General features: G+C 40.0%; 1 pseudogene across 1 annotated transcript; it reads left to right on the top strand.

The window, feature by feature from the left end:
• Positions 1–1,060: 1,060 nt before the first annotated feature.
• Positions 1,061–1,401, top strand: LOC311603366 (elongin-B-like; annotated as a pseudogene). Its single transcript has one exon. The product of its transcript is annotated as an elongin-B-like (transcript).
• Positions 1,402–15,614: the final 14,213 nt, after the last annotated feature.

The following is a 15,614-nucleotide window of genomic DNA, read 5'->3' as shown; positions in this document are numbered from 1 at the left end:
GACCCACTAGAATATTACTGTAACTAAAGAGTTAAGAGAAAACTTATGCTGGTAAAGATGTAGAGAAAAGGAACCCTGAGCTTCACTAGGAGAAAGTTCAGTTGTTACAGTCATTCAGGCTTACTATTATGGAAATGTGAAGTGGACACCTGAAAACTATATTACCATCATACTAGCAATCTCTAGTTGGCAGTCACCTAGAAGATATAAAATTAAGATACCAGGGACCTTTCTGCACTCTCGTTTTCATTGCTATACTATTCACAGTCGATAGCGTGTGGAGCCAAGACAGATAGATGCCCATTGGCTGATGGATAAAGAAAATGACATACACCATGCAATGTTGTCTTTGAAAAGCTTGTCAACCTAGATGGACCTGGAAATCATGTGGGATGAAAGACAAGTACTGTACTCCTTACACATGGAATGCTAACAGCAAACTCCCAGAAGCAGAGAACAGAACAGTGGTTACCAGGAGCCAGGCCCAAGAGAAAGGGAGACATTGTCAGAAGAACTAAATTCCAGTTAGAGATGGTGGACCAGTTAAGCAGACCTACCATATGATACATGTGGTACCTATGATTAATAAAGAGTATACACGTGGAAAACCTGCTAAGGCTGAAGAGATTCAGAATTTTCATCTCCAGTTCATGGTATGTGTAGTAATATGTATGTGAACAATCTTTAGTTAGCATTCCAGGATGCAAACATGAATTAAAATAACACAGAAATCAAGACAATTTTATATTTTTTAATTTTTATATACTTATATAGTATTACACATATATAAAATAAACTACATACAGCAAGAAGAACCACAAAACAATCAAGAATTATAGTAATGTTACATTCATAGTGTTTTGGCTATTTGTATTTGGCAACCTAGAAGAAAACATCTTTCCTCTCTTGGTGAGTCTAAAATTCTGAACGTGAATCAATATCTATCATATCTCATCTCTATCACCCTAAAACATCTATCTAGACCTAAAAACATCATAAGCAATTGAGAAGTTAATGTTAAAAATTCCAACCAAGCATAGAGCCAGAAGCAGCAGCTGGGATGGACATGTTTCTCATGACAAGACGCTACAAGACCACTATCTTCACAGATGCCAAAGAGTGGAGTACCATGTTCGAGCTGAAGTGCATCACCAACCTCTGGATGAGCAGCGGCTGTACAAGGATGACCAGCTCCTTGATGATGGAAAAACCCTGTGAGCGTGTGGCTTCACTAGCCAGACAGCACGGCCACAGGCCCCTGCCACAGTGGGCATGGCTTTCCGATCAGATGATGCCTTTCAAGCTCTGTACATCGAGTCCTTCTCCAGTCCTCCAGAGCTTCCAGATGAGACGGAGCCGCAGGATTCTGGATGCAGTGCAGATGAAGAAGCTGTGCAGTGAGGACCCCAGGCCCACCCTCTAGAGACCCATTCCTTCCCCCAGTTAAAAAAAAAAAAAAAGATTTCGCTATCAAAAAAAAAATTCCAACAAAATAAAAATACTTTTTGAAAATTGGTCCTACAATGAGGAAAATTCACTTAATATTGGTTTGTGTGGCTTTTGCTACCTGGGATTCTTTGACTACTACTTCTAAAGTTATGATGTGAATGATAAATTTTAAGCCAGTGGGAGGCTAACACTGCACCACAATTACCAAGGAATTGTGACTGAACCACACATCACTCTAGCATGAGGTGCGTCCTGACATGATGTTCTGAATTAACAACTAACATTAAGGCGCCCATCTAAGGCCTCCATTGTCTACGTGGCAACATATTTAGTAACTGGAAATGGTCCAGTGATGAGTGCTGGTTAACTGACCCAGCACCAGACCCCACTTCCTTCCTCCCCCGTCCATCCACACTCTATCCTCCAACACGATTCATAGAGAATATATCCATCATCAAAAAAAAAAAAGAGTTGTAATATATTCTTGATTAGTCAGATAACTTGCCTCCCTCAGCCAGATTCAAAAAAAAAAAAAAATAACAATCTTTCCTATTTAGAGATGCATACTGAAGTCTGGGTACTTAGTTAAAAATAAATTCTCATTCTAGAAAAGAACTTAAGTCTCTCTTAAAAGACACATGGGTAACATGAGGGTTTTTATGACTTTGGTAAATTGCACCTGACAAAATAATGAGGATATTAACTCGGTGTCCCTGGGGAGCACGAGCGGTGGTGTGGGAGAGCAAGCTTAGCCAAGTTTAACACACAGCCTTCTCAAGCACCCGAGCTGACCTCTGACATCTGTGGTTTATATTTGCTCACTCTTGTGATTTTTTTTTTTTGTTCTAAGAACAACTTGCCAAAAAATGAGGGATATCTCTCAGGCATTGAGTGGCTCTTGAAGGTCAAGTGTCCATGACTCAAAATTTGCATCAGCCAGACTGTCTTGGTGACTACAGGGACCGTCCTAGATGAAATGTGCTGTTGCTGTGTCTGATTCCCTTCTGCAAAAGGCACAGAATTATTGACAGGAATTATTTTTTGTGAGGGGCTCTTCTCAGACCCCCATGGTGACTAAATGATCTCACCCCACTCCTGGACCAAACCAGCTACATCTCAGTTGTCAATACAAGTGATGCCACCAGACGTAGAAAACTGCTATCAATTTCTTATGATCAGGGGTGAAAGTATGCCCGTTCGATTCCCATTATGTTAATTGTCTTGAAAGTCCGTGTATGGAGGCTGCTGGCAGGCAAAGCATTTCTAACATATCTAGGAAGAGACACAACTTCTAGCTGTTTAGTCAGTCCAGCAGATGAAAATTATGATATTCCAGTACGTGATTAAAAGCATGTATTAAATTTTGCTATCCAAATGAGAGAGAATGAGATTTAAAACCACAACTTAAATCTATATAGTTTTTAAAAATTATTTTTGAGATCATAGTATAATTATATCATTTCCTCTTTTCCTTTCCACTCTTCAAATCTTCCCAAATACCTCTCTTGCTATCATATTAATTCATGGAATATATTTTCCAAAATACTTGTAATACAACCTGCTTAATCTATACATGGTATTTGTGAGCACATTTTCATGGCTGACCATTTGGTATTGAACAACCAATTGTGCTCTTCCCAGGGGAGGACGACTTCTGCTGCTCTCATCGTTCCTCAGCTGACTGTAATTCTTTGTATAGGGTTAAGTTCTTGTGAGCTTCTCCCTCCCATGTTAGCATAGTTTTGTTGTTGTTGTTGTTGTTGTTGTTTTGTTTTGAGGGGGAATTTGTTTGGCTTGGGGTGTGTGCGTGTGTGTGTGTGTGTGTGTGTGTGTGTGTACGTTATCCTTGTTCAGCTTATGCTTAGGCAGCCATGTTGGTGAGACTTTAATGGGTGTCACCTCTGACAGTTCTAGAAGACACAATCTCAGAGCAAATGCCCCTGGCTTTTATGATCTTTCTGCTCCCTCCTCCACAATGACTCCTCAGCTTTAGATGCAGGAACTGTGTTGTAGATCCGTGGGGGCTAGGGTCTATGGCTCTTTACTTTCATTAGTTGTGGGGGGGGGTTTTGTAATGGTCTCCACCTGTTTCACAGTGAAGTTTCCTTGATGAGTGATGAGAGGACTAGCTTTCATGGTCCCAGAAGAAGCCACACAAGACTCCAAAAGAAAGAAGCAACCAACAGTCCTACCCAGCTATGATACCTAAGAACCATAACAATGACCATGATGGCATGGTAACAGCAAGGATGCAGTAGTGGCACACACAGCTTGGTGATAGGTAACCAACAGCTGTCTAAATTGACTTAAGACCCACTCAACAAGAGGGAAATCATGCCTGGTACTGGAAACCTAGCCAATCCATAACTACATTCTAATTGCTTGTTCCTTAAACCCATTGATAACCATATAGTTTTCCATTCCACAAACATACATAGGAAATGTGGGATAAAAGGGAAAGGAAGGGAGAGCAAAAGAAATGGCACAGTAAGGTGGAGGCAACACAGAGAATAAAGAACATTAACCCCGTCTCAGTTTATTTTCTATTGCTGAAATAAAATACTTCGGCCAAAAGCAAGCTGGAAAAGAAAGCATTTATTTCACTTTATAGCTTAGTAAAGGGAAATTAGGGCAGGAACTTAAGACAGAAGCCTGGGGGCAGAAACTGAAACAGACACCATGGTGAAAGATTGCTTACTGACCATCTTAGACAGCTTTCTTACACAATCCGGTGTCACCTGCCCATGGTGTGTACCCATGGATGGCACAACCCACAGGAGGCTAAGCTGGGCTGCATCAATCATTAATCAAGAAAATGTTCTAGAGACTATCCTACAGGTAATCAGATGGACTCATTTTCTCAGCTGAGGTTCCACTTCCCAAGTGACTTTACACTGTATCAAGTTGACAAAAAACTAACCAGGGCGGAGTGGTGGTGGTGCTCACCTTTAATCCCAGCACTCGGGAGGCAGAGGCAGGTGGGTCACTGTGAGTTCGAGGCCAGCCTGGTCTACAAAGTGAGTCCAGGACAGCCAAGGCTACACAGAGAAACCCTGTCTCAAAAAGCCAAAAACAAAAACAAAAAACCCAACTAACTAGGATTGGGCTACAAAGCCCTGCAGTAGCTTTTGAGTTGGAGGCCCACAGAGAGGTAAAGGACATGCTAAACAGCAGAAGGTTACTTTCTGCCAAGCTTCAGACACTTAAACAAATAACTGAAATTCAAGGGACTAATAAAGAAATATTTAACTTTACTCAATAAGTATAATTATTAATTAATTATATATTAGTTCATTTTTAAAAACAAAAATTACATAGTACCAGAAATCAAATTTTATAGATGATTACTTGAAGTAAAAAGAAATTAAAAATTCTCTTAGATTTTCATCTTTTACTGGAAAACATAACATTTAAAACATAGTGCAGGCAAAGGCTTCAAAAGGGAGGGGTATGAGAGCATGGGAAGAATTAGGGAGCAAAGAACAAGGTTAATCCAAAATAGGGGTATGTAAGGCAATATGGAATATTATCTCACAACCCAATATAGAAAAAATAAAGGAAGAGACAGTATAACAATTTTTAAAAGGAGGAGGGGGATGTTGAGGACAAAGTATTAAGTAGGAATGAGTTAAAGGAGCCTGGAGTGGTAAATTTACCAAAACTAAGGATGTTATTTTAAAGTAAAATAAAACAGCCATATCGAACCCCACTAGTTAGTAAGCTAATATCAAAATAGAACTTTAAAACAAGCCTTAGAGAAAAATTACCCTGCATGGATGGACAATGTCACTCCCAGAAGATGAGGGTTATTAGAAGAGAACTGCAGTGCAAGGCGTAGTATATTTTTCTACACGTTATTGATTAAGGAGACCACGGAGGGCACCAAAATAACACAGGCTATTGCCATTATGCTTGATTACCCATAGGGTCTATGTGGTAAGACCTTGTTGCACCACACGTTTTGCCTGCAGGATGCAGAAAACTTGATCTCAAACCAAACAGGAAACTTCCTCTCTGTTGACTAGCTTTCTCATGCCTATTGGGGAAGAAAGGGCCTAGGTGGTCTTTCCTGAATTTTCTAATAGCAACCTTCCAGGCAAGCTATGTCTGCTGATGTAATATTGGTACATCGGTTATTGAGTAGATAATCACTTTCTGATTGGATTTGACAGTCCTGTTCGCCATGAGGGAATTTCATGGCTGGAATTATAATCCTGGTCAAAAGCTCATTGCTGGGGAGGTCACTGGTCCTTAGATAGATTCTGCAATTATTATTTCATTAAATGGTCATGCTTTAAATCTCCTTCTAAATATTTATGTTTATAGCCATAGACCTGCTCGCACACTTCGTTAGAGAAGGCTTTTATTTCAACAGACAGCAATCAGTGGAGAAATGCTACCTGATCCAGGTGCTGTGCCAACTCTATTAAAGCCACCACCTCGGCTCAGAGAACTCTGCACAAGAAGAGGCAGAAGGAATGTAACAGGTGAAGGACAGAAGGAGTGCTGTGATGTACTGTCTCCTGAACATGAGCAGCTATCAAAATTGTGGCCTCACATCAGCTGTGGCTACCTGCACAAGATCGATACAAAGTTAAGCTAACAGAAATTCCCGCATAGGTGGAACAGATCAGCTCCAGGCCCCTCCCCAGTGTTGAGCTATTGGCAGTAGATAGTTTCTGGGAAGAGAGAATTATTCTTTGTTGAAGATATGGTGCATGGTAGGTTTTCCATGCGTCAGGGGATAACCCGACAATATATGAACAGAACTAACTAGACTTAGTGGTTTATAAGTAAAACGTGACAACTAACAACAAAAGAAGAATTATCTTAATTCTCGAAATATTATTTGCTGGTGCATAGCAAACCAAACATAATAAAAACTATGTGGTAAATATTTAACTACAAAAAAAAGCATTTCAAAGCTAAGTTTAACTACAAGTCAATATCAAAAAATAATAAGGTAACACGGAGCACACACCTAGTCAGATTTTGTAACTTTAATCCATGGCTTATATTGATGTGATACTATGGCAAACACTTTGCTGTTTTAATTTTAAGGATACATAATTATGTGCTCATTTTACCCCTAAAGAATTTCCTGTTAACTGTGAGTATGGTAAGAAATCTATATGGAATTGAAGCCTCCCATGAGTAGGAATCTATTTGCTAAGGCATGTTTTCTTTGATATGACTAATTTCCACTCCTGTGAAATGCTCAGCTAGCAAACATGCAGTTGATATCTGTCCAAATCACTCTGGCTTTGAGCCTAGACCCGACCTCTCACCAAAGGAAACTCAGTCTCGGTAGCATAACAACCACCTCACAGTTAAAAATTAACATTTCTTTTCAGCACATGGAATCAAACAGCACATCAAGAAGATTATACACCACAAATAATTAGACACAGCAGAAGATGAGTTGCTCCAATAATATTAGTGTAGTTCTAAAGAAGAAAACCAGCTACTGTAATATACAACACAGATGGGACACACCTCTTAAGAGACCATCTCAGTTGATACAAAAATAGCATTTGACAGCATTCAGGATCCGTTTATGATAAAGATACTCAGCAAAGTGGGAGTTTAAAGGAGATTTTGTAACATTAAAGGGCAACTAAAAATGCCCAGCAGATATCATATTTAATTGAGAAAGACAAGGATCCTGGTCAACCTAAGAGCAAGGTGAGATGTTCACTTTCATTCTATTTCCGGTACTCTCTTGGACCTCCTAGCAAGAGAAGCCAAGCAAGAAGTAGACACAAGAAGTACCAATGTCTAAATTGGATATGGAGATGTAAAGCAATCTCCATTTGCAGATCATATAACTCTTTGCATAGAAAATTTTATAGAACACACATACAAACTACTAGAAATAATAAATTAGACAAATGTCATATTTTTATACCTCTACTATAAATAATCTGTTTAAAAAAGAAGTGATAATTCAATTTACAATATCATATATAAGATTGACATTCTGATAAAGTTAACTAAGAATTTAAATCAGCTCAAACAGGACGGATCTGGCTACCGCCAGAGCCTAGGCACGCACCTGCCTTAGATGCTGCCAGTGGGAGACTGAGAAGCTCAGATTGCTTGAGACAAAATACAACAAGAAATTGTCTAATTTTAGATTAAAGTTCAATATGTAAACTGACAGATTTGAAATCAGGTCCAGGTGGGACTTCCTACCGAATGTATCCTGTAAGCGTGTGACAGTGCAGCAGCCATCACACACTCTGTGACGATCCTTTTGGCAGGACCGGCAAGATCCACGCGTGCCCTTTCTTCTGAGTGAGAGCAAATGGGGGCCTGCTGGCCTGGAGTGCACAGTTCTGGCATTCTCCAGAGCCAGATGAGGGACACAGATTGTGTATCCCAACCAACTACATTGAAAAACATGTACAAAGTTATTTTTAACCTTTTATGGTCCTTTTTAGTTTTCAAAGTTCAGAGAGACAATATTAAACCTTTGCTTCTCTATTAAGTTCAGAGATGCAGAGGAAGACATGATCAGCAAACATTGAGTAATAAAACAATGGGTCACCATATTAGAACTAACGATGAGAGAAGACCTCACGAGAGCTAGGGGAGAGATTATCTGAACAAGAAAATTAGCATCCCAACTCAGAGGAAGGGTGTGTCTGAATCAGAGGAAGCAAACACTTGAATCAGAATATCGATCTTTGGTCTGTTGAGCACATGTGTGCCAGAAGAGGTGCATACCTAGGTCACAGGAAGAGGTATCCAGTCAGTGTGTATTATTGTGGTCTCTTACCTTGGTTAACTGAGAAACAAACTGAGTCAGCAGAGGAATCAAGTGGGAACTTAATACAGAGAAGGGCTCACTTGAGTCAGGAGAGACCACAGAAGCAAATAGGCTGGTCCTTGGAGAATGTCATGGGCAGATACCTGTCCACCTGCCTCCCGGCTGTTACTACCCACTGTTTGCTGTTCCCTTGCAAATCTAGAGACAGGACACTCTTTAATCTCAACCCAGAGATGGCATCAGTGAGAAACGCCACAAGCCTTTCTGGAGAATATTCGATAGGTTCCCATTGCACCTTTCCCTTCCTTCCCTGTAGCATTTAGGAGATCCACGCTAATCACACGAGACGATGGGGAAAGGACACAATAAAGTCCAGCGGCATATTTTTGTCACATTCTTTACCCATTTATCCCTGACTGTGCCTCCTTCCTATGTCATTTTCCCTAGTGCCAAACTGCAGCCTCCATTGACTATTATTCATTATCGTCAGCCTTCTGAGGCCACCTTTCATGTCTTTCTGCAGGCACTTCCATTCTTCCACTGCCTCTTTAGAGCCTGATGAAACTAAAAATGTTACTGCAATCTGCATACGTGATGGGATAAGAAGTAGAAAACCCATGAAAGCAAAGGTGGTGGGGTATTGTCACAGGGTGTAGCTTGAGCAGTGAAAGCCCACATTACTAGCTCAATCCATTTATCCACAAATTTCGGGAATTCCTTGTTTTTAATAGCTGAATAGTATTCCATAGTGTATGTGTACCACAGTTTCTTTATCCATTCTTCTATTGAGGGACACTTAGGCTGTTTCCATGTTCTGGCTATTATGAATAAGGCTGCTATGAACATGGTTGAGCAACTGTTCTTGTTGTGTGCTGGAGCATCTTCTGGGTATATTCCAAGGAGTGGAATAGCTGGGTCTTGAGGAAGCCCTATTCCCATTTTTCTGAGATAGCACCAGATAGATTTCCAAAGTGGTTGTACTAGTTTGCATTCCCACCAGCAATGAAGGAGTGTTCCTCTCTCCCCACATCCTCGCCAGCATGTGGTGTCGCTTGACTTTTTGATCTTAGCCATTCTGATGGGTGTAAGATGGAATCTCAGAGTTGTTTTGATTTGCATTTCCCTGATGATTAAGGAGGTTGAGCATTTCTTTAAGTGTTTCTCAGCCATTTCATATTCCTCTGTTGAGAATTCTCTGTTTAGTTCCATGCCCCATTTCTCAATTGGGTTATTTAATGAGTGAGTTAACCCAGAAGCAGAAAGACTCAAATGGTATATACTCACTTATATCTGCATATTAGCCCAAGGGGCATGTCCCACGAAAGCCTTCACTTACCAGGAAACTGAGACAGAGGGGAGGACATTCTAGTGGGACTCTAGATGAGAGAAGCATGGGAGAATGGCAAAGTAGAAGGATCCAGAGGGTCCTAGAAGCCTACAAGTAGAACATTATGATAGGCAGATCTGGGCACAGGGGTCCCGCTCAAACTAAGGCACCAGCCAAGGACAATACAGACGGTAAACCTTAAACCCCTACCCAGATCTAACCAATGGACAGAACACTCTCCAAAGTAGAGTGGAGAGTGGGATATTACTTTCTCACATACTCTGGTGCCTCATCTTTGACCATGTCCCCTGGAGGGGGAGACCTGGTGGCACTCAGAGGAAGGACAGCAGGTTACCAAGAAGAGACTTGATAACCTATGAACATATACAGGGGGAGGTAATCCCCCTTAGGAACAGTCATAGGGGAGGGGAATAAGGGGAAAATGGGAGGGAGGGAAGAATGGGAGGATACAAGGGATGGGATAACCATTGAGATGTAACAAGAATTAAATAATAAAGTAGGAAAAAAAAGGAAAAAAAGAAAAAAAATAATAATGATAAAAGTCAAAAAAAAAAAAGAAAGCCCACATTATACAGCCTGCGTTGCCTTCCTGCAGTGCTCTAGAAATTCATATTTGATGGAGTCAGCCAAGGATTTCTTTTACTTAACAGATATCATCCAAACCAGAAGCACTTTGTTTAAATCTCCTGGAGAAAGCATCAAATGCTTTGGACTTTTGGTTTGTGAACAGAGTGAGGGAAACACATTTTTGTATCTAAGTATGGAATAGATAGATGTTTTTGCATCTTTAAAGTTGTTGTTTTGAGATTGTTCTTAAGTTAAGGTGAAAGTCATGCAGTCGAGTGCACTGACCTTGGTTTTGATATGTGGGTAAAGATAGTCATGAACCCATCATGTCAGTCTCACTCGTTTCCTCAAGCAGCTGAGACAAATTACTACAGAGTCCATGCGTTACACAGCATGATTACCTTACAGCTACAGCAGCTACAGGAGACACACAGGCGAAGCCACGATGATGCAATCAGCACCATCCTGGCTGGGCTGAGTTCCTTGAGTCACAACCATCAGCCTTTCTCCCCTACATTGTGGTTTTTTCTCTTCCTCCTTCTCTTCTCTGCTCAGTCCTCCTTCCAGCTGGACACTTGTTCCTACAACGTAGAGCTCAGTCAGACCACTGGCATGGTGGGTGAACTTCTCTCTCCTAACTGAGTCAGAGTGCAGAGGCCTTTCCCTGTGAGGCTCACAACTCTTGGGTCAAAGCCTGGGCATTTGCATGGATCTGCTGAGCACAACAGTTAGGGAGCCTCCATTTGTATCCAGGGCAGTCACTATCCTCTGTTCGGATAGACCCACTACTCTTTTTCCCACAACACAGACACCCAGTTCTTCAGCTTCACCGAAGGAGCCAAGACAACATGTGATCTCCCATGCCTAAGTTATTTTGTCAGCAGATGTTTCTCAGGATTCCCTGTGTCACATGCATGCCAGCACTCACAGCCTGTTGCACCATGAACACCCTGCCAATGGGTGCTATCTCAATTTACAGCTTGGCAATAATGAGTGAAGTTACTAAAAATGTTTTTAAGTCTTATAGTAGACAGATGTGTTTATACCACTTGGGTAAATACCAGGGTAGCACCATAATCTTACAGCAGGTATAATTTTACCTTGCTATAAATTGTCAAACAGTTTCTAAAGTCATTAACCCTTATAGTGTGGGAGAGTTCACAGCTTCTACAATCACGTCAACATTTGGTGTGGTGATGTGATTTTTTTTTTCATGTCAACAAATGCTACCAGTCTGTGGATGTAAGTCACACTACTCTAAAATCTATTGTTTCTAAGTAGCTTTCATGCCTTTGTGGGACACGCAGTCTTATTTAGGAGGCTGGTTGTATAAGCTACTCAATGAATCCGCTATGTAATTTGTATGGAACGCCTTTGTCTGATGTAAGCATTGTGAGTGTTTTCTGCCAGTCTATGACTAGCCTTTATATTTTCTACATAATGTAATATGATTTAATTTTCTAATCTGTTTGTTGTGAGGTAAATGTCTGGCTTCTCTGAGGTAGCCAGAATATGTTTCATTTTATAGTTGTTTGTGGAGGGTTTGCATATGAAAATTAATTTGCTCACACATACAGAGAGAGATAGGGGTAAAGGTTTGAGCTTTCTATATTTATTCTGAATCTAGAATTAACTAAAAGTATATTCCTCTCCATTTAGCTTTTTTAGAATTTTTATTATAATTCAAGTTACCACACCTGGGTGTCCATTCTGAGGCAACAAGAGAATCTTATGTGCTGGGGGCACATATCTCCACTAGGCCAACCTTGGGGTGAGTCATCAAATTAGGCAGGGTGGTCTCTGACTTTATTAGTCATTATAAAATATCCAAGATATTCTGAATCCTTTTTATTTCCACCTAGGTTTTATGTTTCAGAAGCACCCTATTGGGATTGGAGTTGGGGTTTTTTTGATACTGAAACACCAAATCTTGTATATTTCAATTCTTGATAATGTGAGCCTCTGTGATTTAAATGTAGCAGCACATCCTCCTACTGAGTTAATCCTTTTTAGACTGTACCTACATATCTGGACAATTTTTATATAAGATGTTCCTGAATATTTTATATACTTTTTTATCTTAATATAAAGTTCATTTCACTTTCCACTTGATTGATCAACTATTTATAAATAAAATTATTTTTATTGTGTATCTTGTGACCTTGTTGCACTGATTTCTTGTGTTTTTTTGTATTTATTTTCTATATTCCTTAGCTTTTTCTGTATAAACAATTATAAAATTAGATCAACGACACATATCTCTTCCTTTCCAATCTATGTGCATTTTATTACATCAAGTTTGATTACACTAGCCAGGAGACCTGGCACAATGCTGGTCTGAAGTCACAAAGACCACATTGTCCTGTTCCTGGTTTCAGCTGAAAAGTGTATTAACTCACTGTGTTGGGAGGTGTGAGTTTCTCACTAGGCCTTTGTCAAACCAGAAAGTCCTCTGATGATAATCTTTTCTTGAACTTGCTGAAAGTTTACAAGCCACAAATGAGCTTTTAATTTGTCTGCATTTATTAAAATGTTTGTGTAGCTTTTCTTTTTTTTAGTCTGCTAACATGCTGTTTACAGTGATGGTTTTTTATATGTTCAACAATCTTGAACTCTTGGGACCTATTACACTCAATAATAGTGTCTCTCTCTCTCTCTCTCTCTCTCTCTCTCTCTCTCTCTCTCTCTCTCTCTCTATATATATATATATATATATATATATATATATATATATATATATATATATATAATCTTTCCCTCTCTCAAAGGACAACATTTAATTGGGGCTGACTTAGAGTTTCAGAGGTTTTGTCCACTATCATCATGGCAGAAAGCATGGCGGCACACAGGCAGACATGCGCTGGAGAGGGAGCTGATCTTTCTACATCTCGGTCACTCTTTCATTTAGTGTATCTAGACTTTAGGGACTATGCTAATGAGAAATTCTGGCCTACCTTCCTTTGAGGGAACAGTTTTGTCCTGTTTTGTTTCTAGAACTGTGTAGACACACAACACGTTGGAAAATAGTCTTTGTTCTGAATATTCAGAAAGTTTATATAAACTTCTGTTGCTCTTGGTTTTACTAGTGTTCCTTGAAGTATCTTTGCAGCAAGGTGTTTTATAAGCTTAAACAATTTCTAGCATGAAAGTTGGAAATCCTTATTGCCTACGTAGCATGGTAGCTTTCTCACTGCTATGACAAAATCCCTGACGAAATCATCTTAAAAGAGGAATTACTTTGGTTCACGAACCTCAGCCTTGTTGATTCTGTGCATAGGCAAGTGCTGCCATTACTTTAGGGATGGGGTGAAGCTGAGCATCATGGTCCCTGGAGTGTGCGACACAAAAGGGGGGCGTATGTGCATGTGTGTGTGTGCGTGTGTGTGTGTGTGTGTGTGTGTGTGTGTGCGTGTGTGTGTGTGTAGAGGGAGGGAGTTGAGTAGGAAAACAAGACTGTGCGCTTAGGGTGGGTGAACATGTAGAAAGGGAGACTAAAAGTGTGGAAGTTTATCAACTCAAAGTAGATATGAAGCAGACTGTAGCATGGTGCCACACACGTTAAGGGAGAATTGCTCCCTCAGTTACTCTCCTCTAGAAATGCATACGGCCCCCTTCCCCCATCCCCCAACACACGCACACACATGCGCGCGCGTGCACACACACACACTAAGCCTCACTAAGCTACAGTGCATTTCTTAGTCCAATTAAGTTGACAGTTGTGCTTAGTGATCGTGATTACTCAGTTTTCTTTGGTGTCAACTATGATAAGCTTATCTACTAAATACTTTTTACTTTTTCTATAACTTTCTATTTTATTGGAGTAACTTTGTTTACAGTATTCCCTATGGTCTTTTGGAATGATATGGACATGGTAATGTTATTTCTTTTGTCATTTCAAAAATTCATCATTTCTGTTATTTTATTTTCTAGTTAGGAATTTACAAGTTGTATTATTTTTCTGAACAGTGGTCTTTTTAGTTAGCTTCAGTTTCTGTTTGTCACTCTCTGACTTAGTTCTTTATTATTCCCTATGTTTTATTAAGTTGGGTTTAGTTGATATCTTGTTTTCTAGATCATTAGGTAGAAATATAGAACACCTTCAAGTTGACATTCTTTTTCTACTATCAATCTTTTGTTTTTCTTTCTTTTTGTTTTGTTTTGTTTTGTTTTTCAAAACAGGGTATCTCTGTGTAGACTTGGCTATCTTGGACTCACTTTGTAGACCAGGCTGGCCTCAAACTCAAAACAATCCCCCTGTCTCTGCCTCCTAGCCCTCTACTATCAATCATATAAGTTGTGTGTTTCTACCTAAGCACTGGTATTGCTACATTTGTTTGGATACAGTTAGAATAGACTCCAATTTCCTAGTTTCTGTCATTTACTTGTTGAGTTACTTATAACTACGTTGCTCATGTCCACATATGTGGAAGTTTTATAAATGTTTTTCTTACTTCTATCACTTATTGAGAACAGAATGTCAATAATCTCCACCATAATTTTTGGATTTGTCTGCTTCTCCTTGTTTTTCTGTTTTTTGAGTCTCTACATATAGATTCATTACTACTGGTAATTACGGCATCTTCCTACAGATCTGACTATTTTGCTATTTTAAGATTCCCCTCTTTGATCTTCCATAAATGGCTTTGCCCCTAATACTACACTGTCTGGACCAACTGAGATGTGTCCCTTATACTTATTTATTCGTGTATTGGTTCAGCTAACTTGTGGTTTTTGTGTTTGTGATTGTTTTTGGTCAGATCTCTTCAGGAGCCTCTAGCTAAGTTAAGTCTCACAGTTTTTCTTGCTCTGATTATCTATGCGTTGAAGTAAAAATAACTTAAGCAAATGTTTACACTTACTGCATCATTGCCATGGTTGTGTTTGAAACCTGGAGCCCTACGGCTGCTTTGTAGCACTATTTCTTTTACACCCTACTTTATTTAGGCCACAACTTCCCTTCCAACCTTGCAACTTTACATAGAAGAGAGATGGTTAGTGGAGAGATGGGGCCCCTTTACTTCTCCCGACTGTTTAGGGTCAATTGGGTTCTTTGGGGCTATACCCATCTCAATCAACAGCAGATGTAGCCAGCAGTGTCCTCCAAGACGCTGCTTCTGAAGCGTTTGTCTCCTTCTGTCTGCTCCAAACCGCAAAACTGTGCATCTCTTGTCTCTTCAAACTGCTACCCGCCATACGCCAGTACCGCACATCCCACTCCGAGCTCTCATTTATAGTCTCAGAGGCCTAGACCACGCCCCTCTCCATGCTGCACAGGGGAAGGCAGCTGTGAAAGCCACACCCCACAGGAGACAATTAACAGGTGTGGACAAGCTAAAGCTCAAACTAAAATACCACATGGGATTAGAACAAAAATATATTTACATAGCACAACTGGGTTTACAAAGAAACCAAAACTTCCATTACACTGTGTTGCTTGTTCAGCTTGTTCAGCTTTTCTGATACATGGAATCAATGAGG

Source organism: Acomys minous (genome assembly GCF_964271855.1).
Source record: "Acomys minous genome assembly, chromosome: 8".
Classification (NCBI taxonomy): domain Eukaryota; kingdom Metazoa; phylum Chordata; class Mammalia; order Rodentia; family Muridae; genus Acomys; species Acomys minous.
This window is presented reverse-complemented; position numbering and strand designations above follow the sequence as displayed.